The following is a 19,835-nucleotide window of genomic DNA, read 5'->3' on the forward strand; positions in this document are numbered from 1 at the left end:
TAAGGAAGAATGTCGTGAACGCTGTAACAAATATTGAGATTGAAGCAAGGGGTGCGTGACTTAATACAGCTATTAGGCTGTACACCCTATCTGCCTACCCCTGCGAAGATATGGTGAGTTGTATAGTTAATTATATAAGTTACATTGTTAAAAATGACCTTTAAATTATTCAACAAAGCTAGAAACTAATTAGGTTAGTAGGTAGGTACCCATAATAATAATAATAATAATAATTGGATAACTTGTATAGCGCCGTTTTTATGAAAAATCCCCTCAAGGGTGCTGTACGAATTATTATGAGTTCCTAGGCTCTATATAATTTTATCATTTACAAATAGATACAGAAAAACATACTTGCCTGGCAAGTCACTTCAGATAAATACACTTTTATTAAAAAGTTTACGATTTTTCACGCAGAGGATACTATAGTAAAACACATTTTAAGATTTTAGATTTGACATTTTACCATTTTATTGATATTAAATTTGTTATAAAATTAGTAGCAAAAGTGTCGTTAATACTTTTTTTTCAATATATAGGACTATGTAGAACTGGTGAATTTTTATGAAATGACCTCAAAAAGCTTACACATTTTTGGTTGTTTGTTTTTTTTTAGTTATTTATAATTTGACTTAACTGTGGAGGTGAAAGGTTTATTTATGACTTTAACGATATAATAGGAAATGTTTTAACAGGTGAGTTTTAAATTTAGCTGTGAATTCTGTCGAGTCTGTGATCATTCTTAAATCATGTTGCAGTCCATTCTATGACCCATGGCCAACGCCTCAAAGAGAAAGTGAAACCGCACGTTCCAACTGACAAAATGCTCATATTCTGAGGAGGTCGCAATGATGTAGGCACCTGCTCGATACAGTTTAACTGGATCAATGTAACGCCATAACGAGATTCGTTTAATATAACAACTGTTTCTTTAGTGTAAGTTTTCAACTGGGGGCGTAGCTCAGATGGTAGAGCGCTCGCTTAGCATGTGAGAGGTACCGGGATCGATACCCGGCGCCTCCAAACCTTGTTTTGTATTTTTTTTAACCCACATTATTATAAAAGAAAATATTTTTTTAACTTGTAGTCCTATTTTCGAGTTAAACACAAGTGTGCTCAAGACCAAGGACGGTTTGTGTTACAGAATATGAACGACTCAAATTAATTTCCAAGTTATGTGGAGGTTTTACATTACACATCTGAAATAATTACAGAACTTCAATAGAACCTTGACAAAACTTGAAAATTAGCTTTGAAATTTGATGAATTGTGCCAATTTTATGAAACAACCCGTTTCAATCTTACAATCACTTACTTACTTAATTCAATACTTCAATCTTCTACATCGATTTTGTTAAACATCCATTATTTACAGTTCTGATGATGCTGGCTGGGAAAGGGTTCAGGTTAGTGGTAAAAGATGGGTGCTTTTAAAAGGCGAAAAAAATAGAAAAACGGGATCAAAAAACATTTCATATGAACAATTTTAGTTTCTTAGGCAAAGGCGGGTAGTGAAAAACAATTCCTAGAACGTTGAAAATGTATCTTTGTCAAAACTGTCTTCTGTATGTAGATACTTACAAATCGTTTTTTGTGCTCAACTGCTTGGACTATTAAATGTGTGTGTCCTCCCTCTTACAACATTAGATTTTTAAAGTTGTTTCACTCTTTCCTATCCTATTAACCATTTATAAGGGTTTCTCTCTGGCAATAATAAAGTGATTCAATGAATATAGGTGGATATACTCATTGAATGATCACAAATAAAAATTATACTTTTTTTTAATTTTCTTTAAAAATTTCAAACAAAAACACAGAGCAGTAAGATTGAAACCAGACGAGCGTAATTTTGTAAGTTAGAGTCGCGTAATTTATGCTGCATTCGTTTTCATATAAAAGTCCAGTTTGTGCCACACGGCGACGCAAAATGAGTTGTCTGCCGACATACTAGTGTAATTACGTGACTCAAAAAACGCGATTCACATCTCACATAATTATGCTAGTCTGGCCTCAGCCTAAATATTAAAAAAATCGTTAGTCCCATACTACAACTTCAAATTAAACCCATCAATTGTACATAATTTTCTGATTTAAGAAAACAGCACTGACTGTGGTTTGCCTTATGCATTATAATGATTTTTTGAATTTAAAAAAAAATACGGTTGCCAGAAGCAGTTGCCTATTTAAGAATGACAAAATTCCAGATAAGAAGCATATACTACGGGTACTAACCAGTTAAAGACCTTCCTCACAACATTTCCAAATAAATCCTGTTGTGACGTTAATTCCTATAATGAACATTATTTATTAAATATAATATCTTGTTCCTACGAAGAACGTAGTTGCTTGGATATGTAGGTATGTAGGTACTATATGACTTTATAAAATGATTTTCCGAAAGTTTCTCACCCCTTCCGTCGGGGGTTGAAGAAAGAAACCCCAGTAATATGTAAATCACTCTCATTTCCATGTTTTATGGCGCGGGGGTAGTTCCATGTCCCGACCGTGGCACAGGAGTAGAGGGTAGCAGCAGGGGCATAAAACAGCCTTATTTCACCCCCTATCCCCCACCCCTGCCGGCTTCTGCCTTCTTGGCGGATAGACGGACTGACAGATAAGGGTTGAAGATGACACATCGCATGCTACCTCCGTTATACTACAGCCACTCACCCCTAGGGAATATCTAATAGTGTTTAATATTAGACACATAATATAACATAATATATTTTAAGCCATTTTTATTATTTTTAAAATCAATGTATAGTAGATAAGTAGCAATATACTTACTGACGTACACAAATCCACTCCCACTCTTCCACTCTTACCGTTTCGTAAAACGAGCCTTATGCCTGGTTTAAGACGGTTTTAACCAACAACCGCCATGATGATAGGTTTAAGTTTTTCACTGTTATGATCTAACGCGCAGCGTAACATTTATAGGACGTTTTCAGTAAGACTGTTATTAATTATCGATTAACGTTTTTTTTTTATTTTGGTACAATATTTTACATTTCTTAGTACAATCCAGTAATATTGGCCTCACTGGGTGGCTTACCGGTGCTGAGACCTTCATTTTATAATACAAAAATATACATAATGCATTTAAAGAATATAGATAGATATGATGGACTCGCCGAACGTCACAGAGGTGCTGCCAAGGTCTGTTATCTATGTGGGGATATTGTATCAGCGCTTTATTAGCAGCAGACACATACCTGGACGGATAACGAACCTCGTGCTGGCACTGTTGGGGGACGCGGTAGACGTTGCAGCAGCTGGTCCAGTTTCTTCACCACCTAGGATTCTTGCTGCAGAGTCTCACATATTCCAGTTCTTCATTTTAATTAACTTAACTTCACTTTATTTTTGTAATATTTATATTTTTTGTAATACCTGCATCAACTGTAAAGCGCCCCCGAGGTGATATCTCACAAAAGCGGCGCTATAAGTAAACAATTATAATACTATAATTGTCAATTATTATTATTTTTATATTTTTACTATTTTTATATTTTTACTATTGGTGAAGAAAAAAAATAAAAGATTATGATAAACATAGACTAAAAATAAAAATTTTAAATTAAAGTAAAATAAAATTTAAGTAAGAAGAAATAAAATGAAATAAAGTTGAAATCGGTATATTTATATGATATGTTTTGTGTTTGTGAGTGAGTGTATTTTATATTTGTTTTGTGTGTTACGTGTAGGTTTTATTATTTTATGTTATGAAATTTTAGTATTATTCTCTTTTTTGTTCTTTAATCCATTTTGTAATTTTGTGTCTGAATTCTCTGTTTTTGTTTTCCTCAATTTTATTAAGTGTTAGACTGTTGAATGCTTTTATGGCATGGTATTGATAGTGTCTTTGTCCAAAGCTTGTATTTACCGTCGGAGTTTTTATGTTTTCTTTGTTCGCTTGCCTAACTAGTCAGTTAGTGATATTTTGTGTATGTTGAAATTTTTTGGCTTTTTTGGTCAAAAATGTAAAAAAAACTTTAATTATAAAAAACCTTTTAAAACGTTAACTTTATTCAACAACTATATATTTGAAACCTTTCATTTATCAAATTACTCCGTGCATAAATACCCACATCTAAACACCATAATTAGTACAATAATCATGTCGATAGTAACTGAAACATTATCTAATTGTAAATATTAATCTCTCTAATTCCTGAATTAGCGGTGTGGCTCTAACGGAACAAAAGCACGCTCCATTTGCTGCGTAAATATTTTCCCACCTGTACAGATTAAATTAGTTTGCAGCTAAAACTGTGGGCGGGTGTTAATTTATGGTGAATCAATGAGCGGACACAATGAGATTATTTGCGTATTTTGAATTGACATAAAGTTTTCGTGTTATTTTGATTTTTTTAAATGTATGATTTATTTATTTGTAAAAAACAAACAGCTTTTACATAATATACAATGATAGATATAAATATACAAGTTAACCGAAGTCAAGCCATAGAAGTTTCTTGTGCTAAAGTTCATTGGAAATGAAGTTTTAATATCTTAAAATTAATTTTGTGTTAAAGGAAGGGGAGAGGAAGAGGAAAATAGGAAGAGGATAGGAGATGCTCCCGATACATTCCATACTCTCATATTATTAATCGATCGTACGCATTACTTCATATCGATATTTCTTTAGATTATTACCAAAAATGTCAATGCTGTAAAATTTTGTATTATATTGTGCTCATATACGAGGAATTGGGGATTTTTTTCTAATGATTGTTCTACACGAGGGTAAATAAAATAAATCAGATTGTCGGGTTGATCTAGACGGAATATGAAGATTTATTAAATTGGTAAGTTCTGGTGAGTCCAGACCATTATTTAGGATTTTAAACAATAAGATTTGATCAAAAATTAGACGTCGTGTTTGGAGGGTGTTAAAATTATGAAATTTAATGGAATCGGTATAATTTGAGATGTGTATGTTTAGTTTATAATTTATGTTAATTTTTTTTTTGAATTCTATCACCATAAAATATGTATAAAAAGAGAGCAAAATAAATAATTGAAGATATTTTATATGTGCACATGAACCCCAACTGTTCCCAACCGCCTGGAGCCTGTGAGACCATGGCATTCCCTATTGGGGTGTGTAGTGAGGTTGAAGGTAGTGAGGACTCGGGAAGGCAAAGGGACATGGGATGAGGAAGTCAGATCTGTTCCCCAAACAGAGCTAAAGCCATTTCAAGCAACGTTTCGATTCTGAATTGCGTCTTTCACAAGGTCACTACTGAATATTGCTAATTTATTAAGAATCTCTTCAAAGTATTCGTGATCCGGTTAAAAACGGGATTGTTGGCCTTTAACGAATGAATTTCCTAATAACTTTTACTAAAATACAAACGTGTTATCACTATGTCAGAACACGTATTCATAATAATTTAAGTATTTTCGCATTTCGTCATTGCATATTATCATGCCAAATGTAGGTGCATGAAACCGTGTTACGATATATCATAAATTAACTAAAAGTTTATCAGGAAACGGTCTGTAATCCCGTTTTAGATTTTTAATATATTAGCAATACTCATTATTCTCCGTGTACTCCTTCGGAACCTGATCAAATATACTAATTATATATTATTTTTAATGACTACCTAAATTATGAAGTACAAGAAGTGTGTAAATTAAAATTTACTGCTTAAATTTTAATTAAGAACAAGTGACTTACGAATTCTTAGGACGGGTTGTTTCGGAGAATTTGAACAATTCATCAAATTTCAAAGTTCATTTTCAAGTTCCGTGAAAGATTTTTTAAACTTCTGTTTTTATTTCAGTTCTGTCAAGCAACTTGCCTATAACGATATAATAACAGAACTTGAATGAGACTTTCACAGAACCTGAAAATGAACGTTGAAATTTGATGAATTGTTCAAATTCTCCGAAACAACCTCTCCTTAGTTGACGATCGTAACTTCTGAAGTTCATTCAACCACGGATGACGTCAATCAACATCTAAAAGAAAAAACCTAGGTCAGTAATATATTATAATAATTTGTATTCTTCTTCGATGGCGCTACAGCCCATATCGAGCTTTGGCTTCCTCCTGTCTGCTCCAACTCCTCCTGTCCTCAGCGGCTGACTTCCAGTTTGTCACCTGGAGAAGCTGTGGTGCATCCCCTCTTACCTCATCTTCCCACCTCAGTCTGGGTCTTCCCACTTTTCTCTTTCCACCTGGGTGACCAGTCAGAATTCTTTTTGGGACGCGTGTATCCGGCATTCTCTGTACATGCCCAGCCCATCTCAGCCTGAGGAGTCTCATGTGTGCAGAGATTCTAGGGGCCTTATATATATCGTACAATTCTATATTGTGCCGGATACGCCACTGTTCGCCCTCTTTCACGGGTCCACATATTCTTCTCAGCACCTTTCTTTCAAAAGTATCCAGCATTTCAGCCATCTTTACCGTCAGTGTCAGCGCCTCACATCCATATTTTTTTTTTTTTTTAATAAAATTTTTTAAATTTTCTTTTTTAAAAAGAAAGACAAACATTCCCAGGTTACGAATAACCCAACAATGTTTGAAAATCTCCTACTACCACCACAGAAAGCCGAAAATGTTGCTTGTGTTGTGATGGAGGACTTAGCCAGCCGAGGAATCGAACACGCGACGCTCGGGTGAGACCCAAGCGCTATGCCCACTCAACCACTGACCGGTCTATATGCCAATACAGTTCTTACAATGGTCTTATATATGGTTATTTTGGTTTATCTGTGGACACTACGTGACTTAAACACTGGCAGCAAAGAGAAGTATGTTTTGTTGGCTGCTGTGATTCTCCTTCTGATTTCTGCTGGATCCTCATTGTTCTCTGTCAGGCTGGAGCCCAGGTAGGTGAATTGATCGACCAAATAATTTGTATAGGTATTCAAAAGAATAACTGCTGACAAACTGCTTTGACAGTTTAGCGGGTGCTAAAAATAAAAAAAAGTACATTCTTATGTAATTCACCATTTGGGAGGCGGGTTTGGGTACCGTTGCCCCGAGATCCATTTATTGGATAACCAACAAATCTGCCTTAGATCACCATAAGTGGTCGGCTACGTTTGGTAATTTAGCAGGGTGCCCGGGTTCAGGATGTCCTGCCCAACACCTGCGTGACTTGCCAGATCGGAAGAGACTGGTTTGGGGAGACCTTGTGATTTAAATACGTCATTCCTGGACATACTGATCCCCTTGTTCCTTCCCAGTACTTCGTCTCCATCCTCTACTTAAAAATACTCACTACACAGCATCCCCAAATAGGACTTAGGCCCTAGGGGATATTATTTTCTTCTGGGCCTCTTGTGTAGGATTAATAAAAAAAGCCTCGGTGGAAATTTAATGCTCATTATTAAATATGACCCCAGGACCTCATACATTGTTAGCAGTCAGTTTGCAAGTGCGTACAAGTTGTTAGGTTTTTTTTCACTGCATCACGTCTCATCTCCGCCACTTGAATTGCTGAAATAAAAGTTATTAATATGAAAGAAGAAAAGTTAAAAGAATCGTAAAATAAATATTACATAGAAAATAAAATTTATAGAAATCCCAACTGGGAATCCACGTTCTATGTTTAATGGGACTACGCATATGACCACTCGACCACGTTGATTTGATTTAAATAATTAATTGGTTGAGTATAATAATAATGTTAATTTCGATATAATAATAACTAGATCCCAATGACCGAGTGGTTAGAAGCGTTGTATGGTAAGACAAAGATACTGGGTTCGATTCCCTGTGTAGACCGTAACCATGTTTTATTATCTGGATCTTGTTCTGTTTTGCTTAATTTATATTTATTAGTATTATTTTCTCCTTCAACATAAATATAATATATGTTATGAACTTAGTTTCTTTTAATTAAAATGCGACACTCAAGTGCATTTTTTAATCCACAAACAAAATAGCATTTCGTATTACTGTGGCTACCATTGACAAATGTGATGATTAAAAATAAACTAGACAATTTCTGTTCTGAGAAGGGTATTATAAAACACGAAATTTTCTTATAACATATTTTGTTACAATAATACTTGCTTCTCTTACTTCCCCATTGGTAGTACATACTTACCTTTCCACTGATCGTTTCCACTCTCGGGAATTCAACGGTGTGCAACTTTAGTAGGTTGGTGTGTCTCTTTTAAAGCTGGGATTGAAATAAATAACATTATTTTTTAAAGTAAAAAGTACAGATACCCAGTAATTATCAAAAAATAACAAGTGAATAAAATTACAAATTTTAATTGAAAATAGGAAAATTATTGTGTTACAGCCAAATATAAGAAAAATTACATATTGTCTAAAGTAAGTTTCAGCAGATTACAAGCAGTACTAACAATTTTAAGAATAAATTTTTGAATTAGAAATATTATTACACAGAGAAATTAAGAAAATTACACAATGTTTAAATAAACTATGTAGATAGATTGATTTTTTTAATTTTTGTTTTGTAAATATTTATATTTTTAGCCATTCATCTCTATCAATATCATTGTTATGGTGACTAATATACAATGACATCGCTCGCAGCTCAGAATATCGGAACCTAACCCAACTGGGCTGCATTATAAATCTTGTTCGCACGTCCGGCTTTACGCGCGTGACCACTGACGGTTGCTACCATTGCCCGTTGTCACAGACAATGGGTAATTCTATAGAACATAGACAGTGTAGATATTATAGGCACACGGAATATTATTAGCAACTAGCAACCTATGTAGGCAATATAACAACGCCTGGGGGCTGGGATGTGCAGTGCACGCTGCACTGGGCTTGACCCGTAGGGTGGGGGGGGGGGTCGATATGCCACTGGCCACAATACTGAGGAGAGTGAGGAATGAGGTTTTGTTTGTAGGTTGTGCGGATGAAACATCATTAAATTAATGATAAGAAATTATTTTTTTCGCCTGATTTTTTGTTATCCGCTTTTTTTTACATACCACATAAACGTGGTATCGTGCTGTTAAACAACATGTGTCTTGATGTCTCCAATATAAACTTGGAAAATTTCAAGAGACATGTTAACAATATCTCATTAATTTATGTATTTAATATAATTAATGCCCTTTTTAGTGTATTTTACATTGGAATGTCATAAATTATAAAGCTTTTTTCTTACTCTTTTGCATAACTGAACTGCCCCAGCAACAATCCTTTGAATTTATTTAGTAATAAATCTACTGACTTTATATTTACTTACATCCTTTAGTATTCTGGGAAATGAGAACTACATAATAGATGGTAGTTAGTCTCGGAATTTCAACACTAAAATAAATTTAAGTTAAGTGTAATTCTTTTCATGTTTAATTTTGTATATTTGTAAATTTGTCCATGTGTATGTCCGTCCGTGTGTAATTCTGGCAGAATCACACACGTGAAATTCACGCCTGTATAATTTCGTCATGCAACCATTACGTATGCATTCATATCCACACCATACAAATGAAGAATGTGTGTACGAAGTATGTATCTACCTATGGAGGTACCTACCACAGACAACAACAATGAATAGTCGTTCCTTGACTTTTAAACAATTTTCGCAATTTTCCGTTGCAAAAATATTTAAGTTTGTAGGTATTTGAAAAGAATTATTTTAGGTAAAAACTCAAGATTAGATTGATCTGTTTTTAAAAGTTCGTAATCCTGAATCAAAAAATTATCTAAAACATATTTACGTTTATATTTTAGAGGGAGTTTTTAATTTTAAAGGCGTTTTAAAAACGAACAATCCGTAACTTTTTATCCTGGAAAATAGCAAAAATCGTAAATAAAATATCGCTCATTTTCGTTACTACCGAAAGAAATTCTTATTCTTGGAGTATTTTTTTCTCTTGGCATAGTGATAATGTGAATTAAGATTCTTCGTTGACTTCATAAGCAATAAATTACTGAAAATCTTCGTATGTTAATTTTTTAGCCCGTTGACAAATCATTATTTTCCAAAACATCCTATTAAACTGAAAAAAACCTTGGTTACCTATTTCTAAAAGTTATCGATTGCCCATGGCCGATTCCTTCACGCGTCAGTGGTCTAATGTTACGGTCCTTCAATCCAGGCTCATTATAAAGTGCTCACTCTCTACTGTGGAAGAAATCATTCACTGACCAGTGATTAAAAGCTCACCATCAAAGAGATTGTTTTTTTTTACATAATCAAGCGTAAGCACCACTTATTATACCCATTCGAGTTCCGGAAAAACAAAAATTTCTGCCATTCGATATCCGGATAAACTAAACTTGCTACCATTTAAATCTCCAAGATTCTATTAACTTAGCCTCATTGCAAAATAATTGAATTAATAAAAGTTTGTGATATCATCCTCCGTAACACACACATTTATAATTATTTCAAATAAATTATCTTTAATACCTAATCTTTTAGTTATTATGTTTTGCAAGATTTTTGTATGAATGTTACAGCTATATTGGCGTTCAAACCATTATTTAATATGATTGTTTATAATTAAACGGAATTCTTACTATTTTAAATTTTTTACTATCTCAGCCTATATTTATAAAAAAAGCGTCTATGGCGGGTAGGTAGGCCGGCAACTTGGGTTAGATTTTTTATGTAAATCTACAGTTTTATTCGAAAATTGATGAAATTTTGCATACTTAACCTTCTAAACAAGAAGGTTAAAATTATTTAGAAAAATGTAGTACTTACATTTTTCATTTTCAGGGTTTAAAAATTAATTTGCTTAGTGTTGGAGTGTGGATAAAAATACGAAATGTATTTGTATTGAAAAGAAACATCGAAAAATGAAACCAACAATATTTTTTCATGAATGAGAACCAATGGTTCTAGCTTATGGTACACACAATTTATACGCATTATAATTTTCTTGAATATCTTAAAGAATATAACAATTATTACCTATTATAATTATTCACCTCACATTCCGTAGTGAAGTTATTAAGGTAAATGCAGTCCATCCACCCTAATCTGCAGCCCCCAGCACCTCCCAGCGGGTGGCAGGTAGCAGGTAAAGGCAAGGGTGGCGATACAGGGTGGCGCAGAGACTGAGGAATGCATATTGCTGCTACGGCGTAGTGCTGCCACGCAAGGCTGTTAGTGGTCGTGGTACAAGGTGATCTGAAAAACAACAATGAAATGGGGAATAAAATTTTCGCAACGAGCTGACACAGTAATTTTTATTTTTTTAAATATACAAAAATTCATTGAAGGCATAAAAAATTACTTTTCACAATTATTGTAGGTTGATTTTCTACACCGATATACACTTTGAAGTGCAGTCAGGTGTTGTCTGTGTTGTAAGTTGTAAGACCATCATTCGTGAAATGGCTTTAGCCCTGTTTAGTGAACTCATTTCAATAGATAGGTACAGGTATTTCGCCCCTAGTATTCCCTTCAACCGCATAACATTCGGCATTTGGAAATGCCATAGTCCCATTGCCTTTTGTATTTTTGATACTCTCCAAAAATGGAATACGAATAGGACTTTGGTTTCATTTACCTTTTGATATTAATCAATCTATGAGTGTTATGTTATGTTTATATTATGTTTGGTTTATTTATGTTACATTATGTTATTAAATGAAAGCCTCAGCACGGTCAAGCCACCCAGTGATGCCAACATTACTGGAAAACGTTGAAATGTAAAAAATAATGTACCAAATAAAAAAATAAAATTATATATTATTTTGTGATAACCTACTCTTACCAGCTCTGTACCGTTTATGTTAAGTATGTTATGTTATGTTTATGTTTATGTTATGTTTGGTTTATTTATGTAACATTATGTTATGTTTATGATGATATTGTTGATAAGAAAAATGTCAATTGTATATGGCCAAGATCACCCCTAATGGGTGAAAGCCAAAATTAAGAATATAAAAAAAATCAATGAGTTAACTAGTGCATAAATAACCAATATAATAATAATAATATAATAATCAATACCTGATTTAACAAATTAATTAAATGATATTGATACGTTATAAACGGTGTCCCGAAACTCGTAGTACAAGCAGGAAACTGGTGAATCTATATCTCAGAGAACACAATAAAATTTCGATCCGGTCATTTTAATTTTTTTCGGCAAACAAAGGGTTAAACAATACTTCTGCCATAGGTCACCCCAAGTGGTTCGTTACGTTTGGTGATTTCGCAGGGGTGCCCGGGTTCGTCGGGTGAGGTGTGTTCAGAATGCGCCTGCCCAACCAGCTGCATGGCGTGCCAGATTGGAAGAGGCTGGTTTCGGGAGACCCTTCAACCTCTCCAACTGGTCAATCGATACGTCCGTCACTCCTGGACGCACTGATCTCTAGATTCCCATCCAACCCTCATATCTTTTACCTTTCCTGATATTCCACACAGCATCGCCAAAGATGACATAGGCTCTGAGAGAAACTATTTGTCGCAAGGCCTCCAGTGTGGGGTAAATACTAGGTAATCAAAAAAAGGGTTGAAAAACTTTTATAACCAGGTCTACGCTTCGACTCAGTTAAGAATGCATTAAACTAATATTAACCCCTCGGGAGGCCGATTTTTTTTAAATTCTAACTTTCTTTTTTACTTGAAAACTAAAACAAAAATCGCAACAAAGTATTCTACGAAATCTACTCGTGAAATTGTGACGTTTATTCAGCTCAATTTTTGTACCACGAGTTTCCGGATACCATATTTAATGTAAATGGAATTTTCATATGAACTAAGATTGTTATCAACTAACACTGTTGTAAAACAAGAATTCTTCCTAGTTGGACAGATTTTTTTTTTAATAAATATAAATATCGTACATTTATAAATACATTTTGCATTAAATAAATTAATTAATGCATAGGTTGGATCTGAAATGTGGGGCAATTTTGCCATATTTTCATCCACCATCCAGCAATTGTGTTATTTTTCTTTTGAATCACCCACCAGCAGTATGTTGTATGTGTGGTCGGTATCTAGGTACCCGTGCAATTGCAATGCGGCGGTTTGGAAATGCTTCCGCTACGTTGGCCTCGAATAGAGTATCCTCCCCTCCACAGGAGACGCTACGCCGATACCGCTGCTACGGCTTCTCTGCTACGATGCTACGGGGCTACGCCGCTACGGCACGTTGTCAGTTATAGTTCGGTCTATTTATCTCTTTGCTGCAGAAGTTTAGTAGGTGGGGTTACCGATTGATGAATTTATGATGGAGATGAAATTAAAGTGTAGTATTGGAATGCCATTGTTGCTGATTAGTTAATGAAAAAAAGCACTTAACTGAGTTAAACCTATTACTGAACAACTATTTCGTTTTCATACTACAAAGCACATTAAGGTGATTTTTCACTAAAACGGCGCTATATAAATAACCAAAATATTATAAAGTACATATTATGCTTTACTGGGTTTATAAGCAAGGGTTTTTTAATATTTCATACTAGCTTAGTTCCCGACTTTGGATGGATTTTTAGAAATCAGAAATAGATAATTCAGGTGTACACAAAATTTCATCAAAAAATATCAAATTCTTCTACAAGGATTGCGAAAAGGAGATGGGTGGGGTTGTTTGGAATCGTATATATATACACTATACAGTCACCTGTCTTTTGTTTTGAAGATCGAGTGTGCGAAATTTCATCAATCTCGGAATAAAACTGTAGATTTGTGTAAAAATAAAGACACCAATGTCAACAAAGAAAAATTACTGATTTATTAAAAATAATTAAAAATCAAATTATTCGTAATCCGGTAAAAAAAGGGATTGAAGATCCTTTTATGATAAATTTTAGTAAATTCCTCATACATCCGAACATATGCACATAACATTCATGCACCTACAATTTGCCTTGATAATATGCGATAATATTTTTTTTTATGAACACGTGTTACTCTTACTCTCAACACATTACTCTTTTACAATTACAATTTTAACAGGAAACCTATCAATTCATTTGTTAAGGGCCTTAATCCCATTTTTAATTTAATTACGTCCGTTCTGCCACGTGGGATACATAGCAGATCATGGTGCCGTCCCTGGCTGTAGTTGTTCGGTACGAACAACTTATAGCATTCCAGAAGGTATGGGCTATCTATTAAATTATTAAGAATTTTGTACGCCGTTACTAATTAAGTTAGTAATAAATACGCAGATATGGTCGATCTATTTGACTGCACGCAAAGTAGATACAAGAAGGCTAAACTGTCATATATTTTCAATCATTTTTAATTTTTACTTTACTCTTAAGTTGTATACTATTGGATTTCGTGTATGGTATATTTATACCGTGGATACTAAATAACCGAAACTAAACATTTTCCGTTCACTTCCATCAGCCACAACAAGATGGCGAAGCTAAAACAATTTTGGCTCATTGAAAATTCTGTGCGATATCACGTGAATAAATTAATAAACCAGGAATGAACGCCAAATAGCGCCAAAATATTAGTTTTTAATATGATCCTAAAATATTTGTCTGAAAAAGTAAAATATTTCCGTATAAAATGCACAACGTTATTTAATTAAATATGAGTATTTTAATTAACATTACTCCTGAACCAAAATATGTAGGTACTTTCAAATTGAAATGGCGATATTCTCTGTTTAACTTAAAACAATGCTTCGCTCCCCACCCAAGTGAGAAAATAAATATTTAAACAGACATTAATTATATTATAACCTTCTCGTAGAATTTTATAAAGTCCGCTTTTGCCTCGGCTGGAAAAATGAAAACTCAGAGAGCGGGCGGAGGAAAAACGTAGGTAATTTTATTAGGGGCCTTTCCGAAAATAATTAGCTTAGTGCTCCAAAACACAGGAGTCGCAAACACTGGGAAATCTACGCTTTACTGAATTAATTACACCTGCTGGATCCGTGGCAGCTCGTGCATGCAACTACTTCAGATTGGTGAACACTGTACTAGTACCTAGGACGTACCAGTGCCAGTGGTGTGCCGCCCATGCCAAGGGATTATTTACCCGTTAACTTTCTAACTACTTTATAATGTGAATAATTCCTATTTGACAGCTCGTAACGTTCAAGCACTCTGTAATATAATAAACACGGCTACCATCTGGATACGATTGACCGGACACGGAGATACGAACAATTTACAGATAGAGGAAATGCAAGTGACAACAAGTATTATGTCAATTCTAGTATATTTTTGTTTTTGGTGGCGTGTTGTATATATAATTTGAAAAGCGTTAGCTTAATTATTGTTGTTACGTATCATCGTGCGTTTCAATAACGGCAACCTACAAAGTTTAAAAACCCCGCATTCCGAATTTATGACATATTTTCCTCAAACTCTTAAGTTTTTAACTCTTAAAAAATATGTTTTTGAGATAATCGTTGTACATTTTGCCGAGCAGAAAAAGTAATTAAAAATATTAATTATCTATAAAATAATTATTATAGGTCTCAATAATATACAATGGTCTTTTATGAACACATGTTTGGGTATCGTCACAAAACATTGGTATTTTACTTAAATTTTATCAGGATACCTATTAATTCATTTTTTTCATGGCCTACAATCCCGTTTTTAAAAGTAATGTGAATAATTTGAAGATATTATTAATAAAGTAGCAATACTTTTATCAGGAAGTTTTCTCCGTTTTAATATATAGTGTTTCTTTAAATGCCACTTAAGACATTTGTCGAGAGATTTTTTCTCTATTTTAAATAAGTCCTGCTTTATTAAGGATTTTCGCTTACGCCTATTATAATAATAGTTTTTTTTATATTCGCTCCCTCTAACATTCATTTATATATCTTTCTTTCATATCATCTTCTTCTTCTTTTTTAACGCTTACTACAGAGCCAAACGCATTCAAAATAACCTGAGATGTATTGGCTGATATGCTAAAAAGCCACAATAAATGATGTTATCTCAATTATAATATTAGTAACTCTATTACGTGCAGGATATATCGATGCCACACCCCACATAAGTTATAGTTACACCTTTATAGGCGTTAATATGTAGATATAATAATATGGTGGATTGTATTCGAAGAATAAAAATGTTCGCTTAAAAAATGACTGTGCGCCACTGGTTTTTCCCAGGATCTAGTAGCCCGAGGTTACACGGACTATTCCTGTAAAGCCTATACCCACCACGTTAACCTGCGCAGGAAGGCAACTACTGCATAAAGTAATTATATCTACAATCCACAGTACAGTGGCACACGCTACGCAAGTCTTGGTCAACTAATGTAGGATCAGTTTGCCAACATAGTTTCAACCGAACTTGGTCGAAGTTATTTTCGAAATTAGGCTGAAAGCTCAAGTAGGTTGTATTCAATATGATTACGAATGTATGGGAAGTAGACACGTTTGCAGGGTATATTCTGTTGTTTTACATATTTAACTATAGAAAAAACATATTAATATTTGTTCCGTAACGCCAATTGCTTTTGACAGGCCGTGTACTAACCAATCGTATCGTCAGAATTTGAACTGTATAGTTTAAATTTCGCACATGTCAGCTGGATCCACGGAGGCCGTGGGCCGAGCAGTCGCACAAAAAAAACCGTTCGTCCCGTCATAACAACATTGCCGGTTCCTTATCGAAATAATTATCTTACGTATTTTTTATCGCAATTTAATCTAAAATAACGAGTGCTACCAACCACGCTAAACGTTCCAGTGCTGACAGATGATGCTCACTATGCAGATTTCACCATCTCCTCCCGGTAAGTTGATTGTGAATTAACGTTATGCATTGTGTTCTCGCATCGCCTGTCACAAGCTATATAATCAATTTATACTTTATCTGTGTGGAATAGCCCTGTAAAGGGCGGCTATTCCAACCCCTGTTCGTTTTTCGAACAATATTATTATACATCATAAACATAAATAGTTTTTTTACATTTTTTACGGTAAAAATTCATGGTAATATTATGATTAATATCCGGATACGGCATCTTCAGACTTGTACATTTTGTACTGATTCTAGGATGGTATGATTTGAGATTTTGACGGCCTAAAGTATTATAATGATTTATTTTGAGGTATTATGCCGTGTTTCCCTATCTCCTTCTTTTGACAATGTTTCGGACAAAGATCCTGTCAGAAATGTTGGCTAAAGTAGGGGGATTTTTATAACACCTCGATCAGGGAGGAAAAACTGTATTCAATACTTGTAAAAGACAAATTGTTAATTTCCATAGCATAAAATTGATGTACCTATGTAGATGTAGTAAATTATATATTCCGACATTATTTTGTTGTGGTTTCATTTTGTGAGATGATTTGATGAGCTAAATGCAATAAGAACATAAATGCAAATTGCCTTTATTACCTCTCATCGCTTTTTTGGTATCTCCAATCCCTTCTCCATTTATTGTGCAAATATCACTTCAATAGGTTTTACACATACAGAGAAACACACAAAAGTATGAACACTAGTTATAAGTTAAAAGTGAATACAACGCAGTAAAAAAAACATTGAACTCGTTTCAATCAAAACTACAATTTTTATCTTTAGTTATTACTGCATTCAGATCCTCATTTACAAGTGTCTTGTATCGTGACCTGACTTAAAGTAGTCTGAAGTATTAGTAGTGTTTTCAGGACAAAAAAAAATCCAAGCTAGATAAATCAAATAAATTGACCATGGCCGTGATTTGAACTAACACAGTATTCCGCCATCTAACCGAGCGACTAACATTTAAAAAAAAACGACCTACGCAGAATAAAATTGAAAAACAATTACCAAATTTACGTTTAAACGCTCAAAATTAAGTGTACCTACCTATAAAAATAAATAATGTAACGTCAACGACCAATCCTTTGTAAAATATCGTATAACCACCCTACGAGCGCGTTTGTAACTTGTAAAACAAAATAAGTGATTATTCTGGTGGCAGCGTATTTCACAAAGCAAGCGAAGCAGTCAGCCGCGTCCGGTCATCAGGTCATCTCACTGTCGTGTGGTCCGGGCCCTCATCCCTCTCTCATACTACCAACCTCATCCCACGTCTCTCATCCCTCATCTCTCATCCCTAGGAACTTCTGCGCTCCCGACCCGATTCGCCCGCAATTTTCACTTTACATGGTCGCTATGGGGTAGGTTGTATGTAGAAATTGCAAAATGAAAACTTGTGTTCGAAGTTGAGTTCGCTCTAAGCATTTAGAAGTTTGAAGATATCTTCTTAAAGTATTGGCCATGGGTATACCTAATTCTTTGTTTTTTTAGGGTGGATTAGTTATAACATCAATAATTATTCTCATCTTCTTACAGTGCATTTCTTCATGTTAATATGGCTAAGTATTATATTATATAGTGTTACCACTAGCCGAAGTCCCCAGCCTTGCCAGGACTTTTTATTCTATTATAATTCTTGGTCTGATAAATTACGTATGAAAAATAATTTGTCAAGTGAAAAACTAACCAGCTATTTTTGCGGTCTTCGTTAGTACATTCTAACTTTTTTAAATGAAACAGTAATGCGTAATCATTTTATAAACATATCTTTTTAAACCTTGATTTTAGTTCTATTGAACTTTAAACACAACATTTGAAATTTCTTGTAATAAATTCTATTCTAAACCATTTTTGTCTTTGACTTTAAGGCCTTGTAGTAAGCGTTCAACGATGGTTTAAAAGGGACACATTTAAATGTTTATATGACATTTTCGTAACCTTCACTGGCTCAAGTGCCAACTATGTTGGATGGTGTTTAAATCCATCAATGAAATGGCCCCACCCTACATCTCTGAACTATGCGTCCCGGAAAACACTGGTCTGAGGCAGTCAACTCTTAGATCAGTAACATCAGCAGCTGTAGGCAGACTGATGGAACCAAAGCGCAAGCCAAATACTAAGTTTGGTGATCGCGTTATGGTGAGTATCTGGGCCAAATGCTTGGAATAAACTCCCCCCGGAACTAAGATCCATAACAAGTCCTACAAAATTCAGGTCTAAACTAAAAACTTACCTTATTAAGCTGTCATACCCTTAAATTAAATATACCATTCCCGAGAGAAAGACCAGTTATATCCAATTTTCAAATTATGTCCAAAAATCCTGTATCTAAATTTCGCTAATAAATAATTAGTTAATGTTAATTAAGTGTTAATCTCAAGTGACCTACCAGGTAAGTATTGTACTGTATATTATCTCCACATATAGTTAGTAATAACATGGATCATTGTAGAAATGTATCATATATTTGAACAGCGCCCTTCAGGTGATTTTGCACAAAAACGGCGCTATACAAATCATCCAAATATTTGTATAGCTTATTTAGGTTAGGTTCGGGTTATCATCATCGTTCGGTGCTTTGATATTCTCGTTTGTCAATAAGTATATATAGTATCTACCGACAAAAGTTACTGTTGATGCAGTTTCAACCCTAGTTCTACTGGCCCAGTACATAGTAAATAAGCTTATCGTTACCAATTAATTATCGTCAATTCACTGTCAATAAATCACAAATCGCTTCGATTGATCATCTTAATTGCTTTTACTGTAATATATTATGTGGCCATCTGTCACCGCAATCTGGTAACCGATCATGCAAATATACCGCATGAGAGAATTCCGCATAATAGAACATTGATTTTACTACGATTATTTATACAGCAATCGAATTTTACAAAACCACATGTTTATATTCTCTTCTTTACAGTGCTATTTTTGTAGGTAAATGTGAAGTGTGATGTTATCGAGTATTTATGAAATCATTTAATACTGTGTTTTACCTTGATTATTGAATTTATTCTATTTAGATAAAGCATTCACGGGAACCATTTACTGGATAACCAACACCCCTGTTAAAGGTCAACCGAAGTGGTTCGCAACGTTTGGTGACTTACTAGAGTTACCCTGCTTTATGGAGTGAGGGTTTGGTCTTGGCGACGGATGCGTCTGCCCAAAA

General features: G+C 34.3%; 1 non-coding gene across 1 annotated transcript; it reads left to right on the top strand.

Annotated features, from left to right (window-relative positions):
* The first annotated feature begins 950 nt into the window (after positions 1-950).
* TRNAA-AGC (transfer RNA alanine (anticodon AGC)) lies at positions 951-1,023 on the top strand. The gene has a single exon. It is a non-coding gene; the product is annotated as a tRNA-Ala (tRNA).
* Positions 1,024-19,835: the final 18,812 nt, after the last annotated feature.

The sequence above is a fragment of the Hesperophylax consimilis genome, chromosome 21, assembly GCF_061612785.1.
Source record: "Hesperophylax consimilis isolate HC1 chromosome 21, BYU_Hcon_1.0, whole genome shotgun sequence".
In the NCBI taxonomy this organism is placed as follows: domain Eukaryota; kingdom Metazoa; phylum Arthropoda; class Insecta; order Trichoptera; family Limnephilidae; genus Hesperophylax; species Hesperophylax consimilis.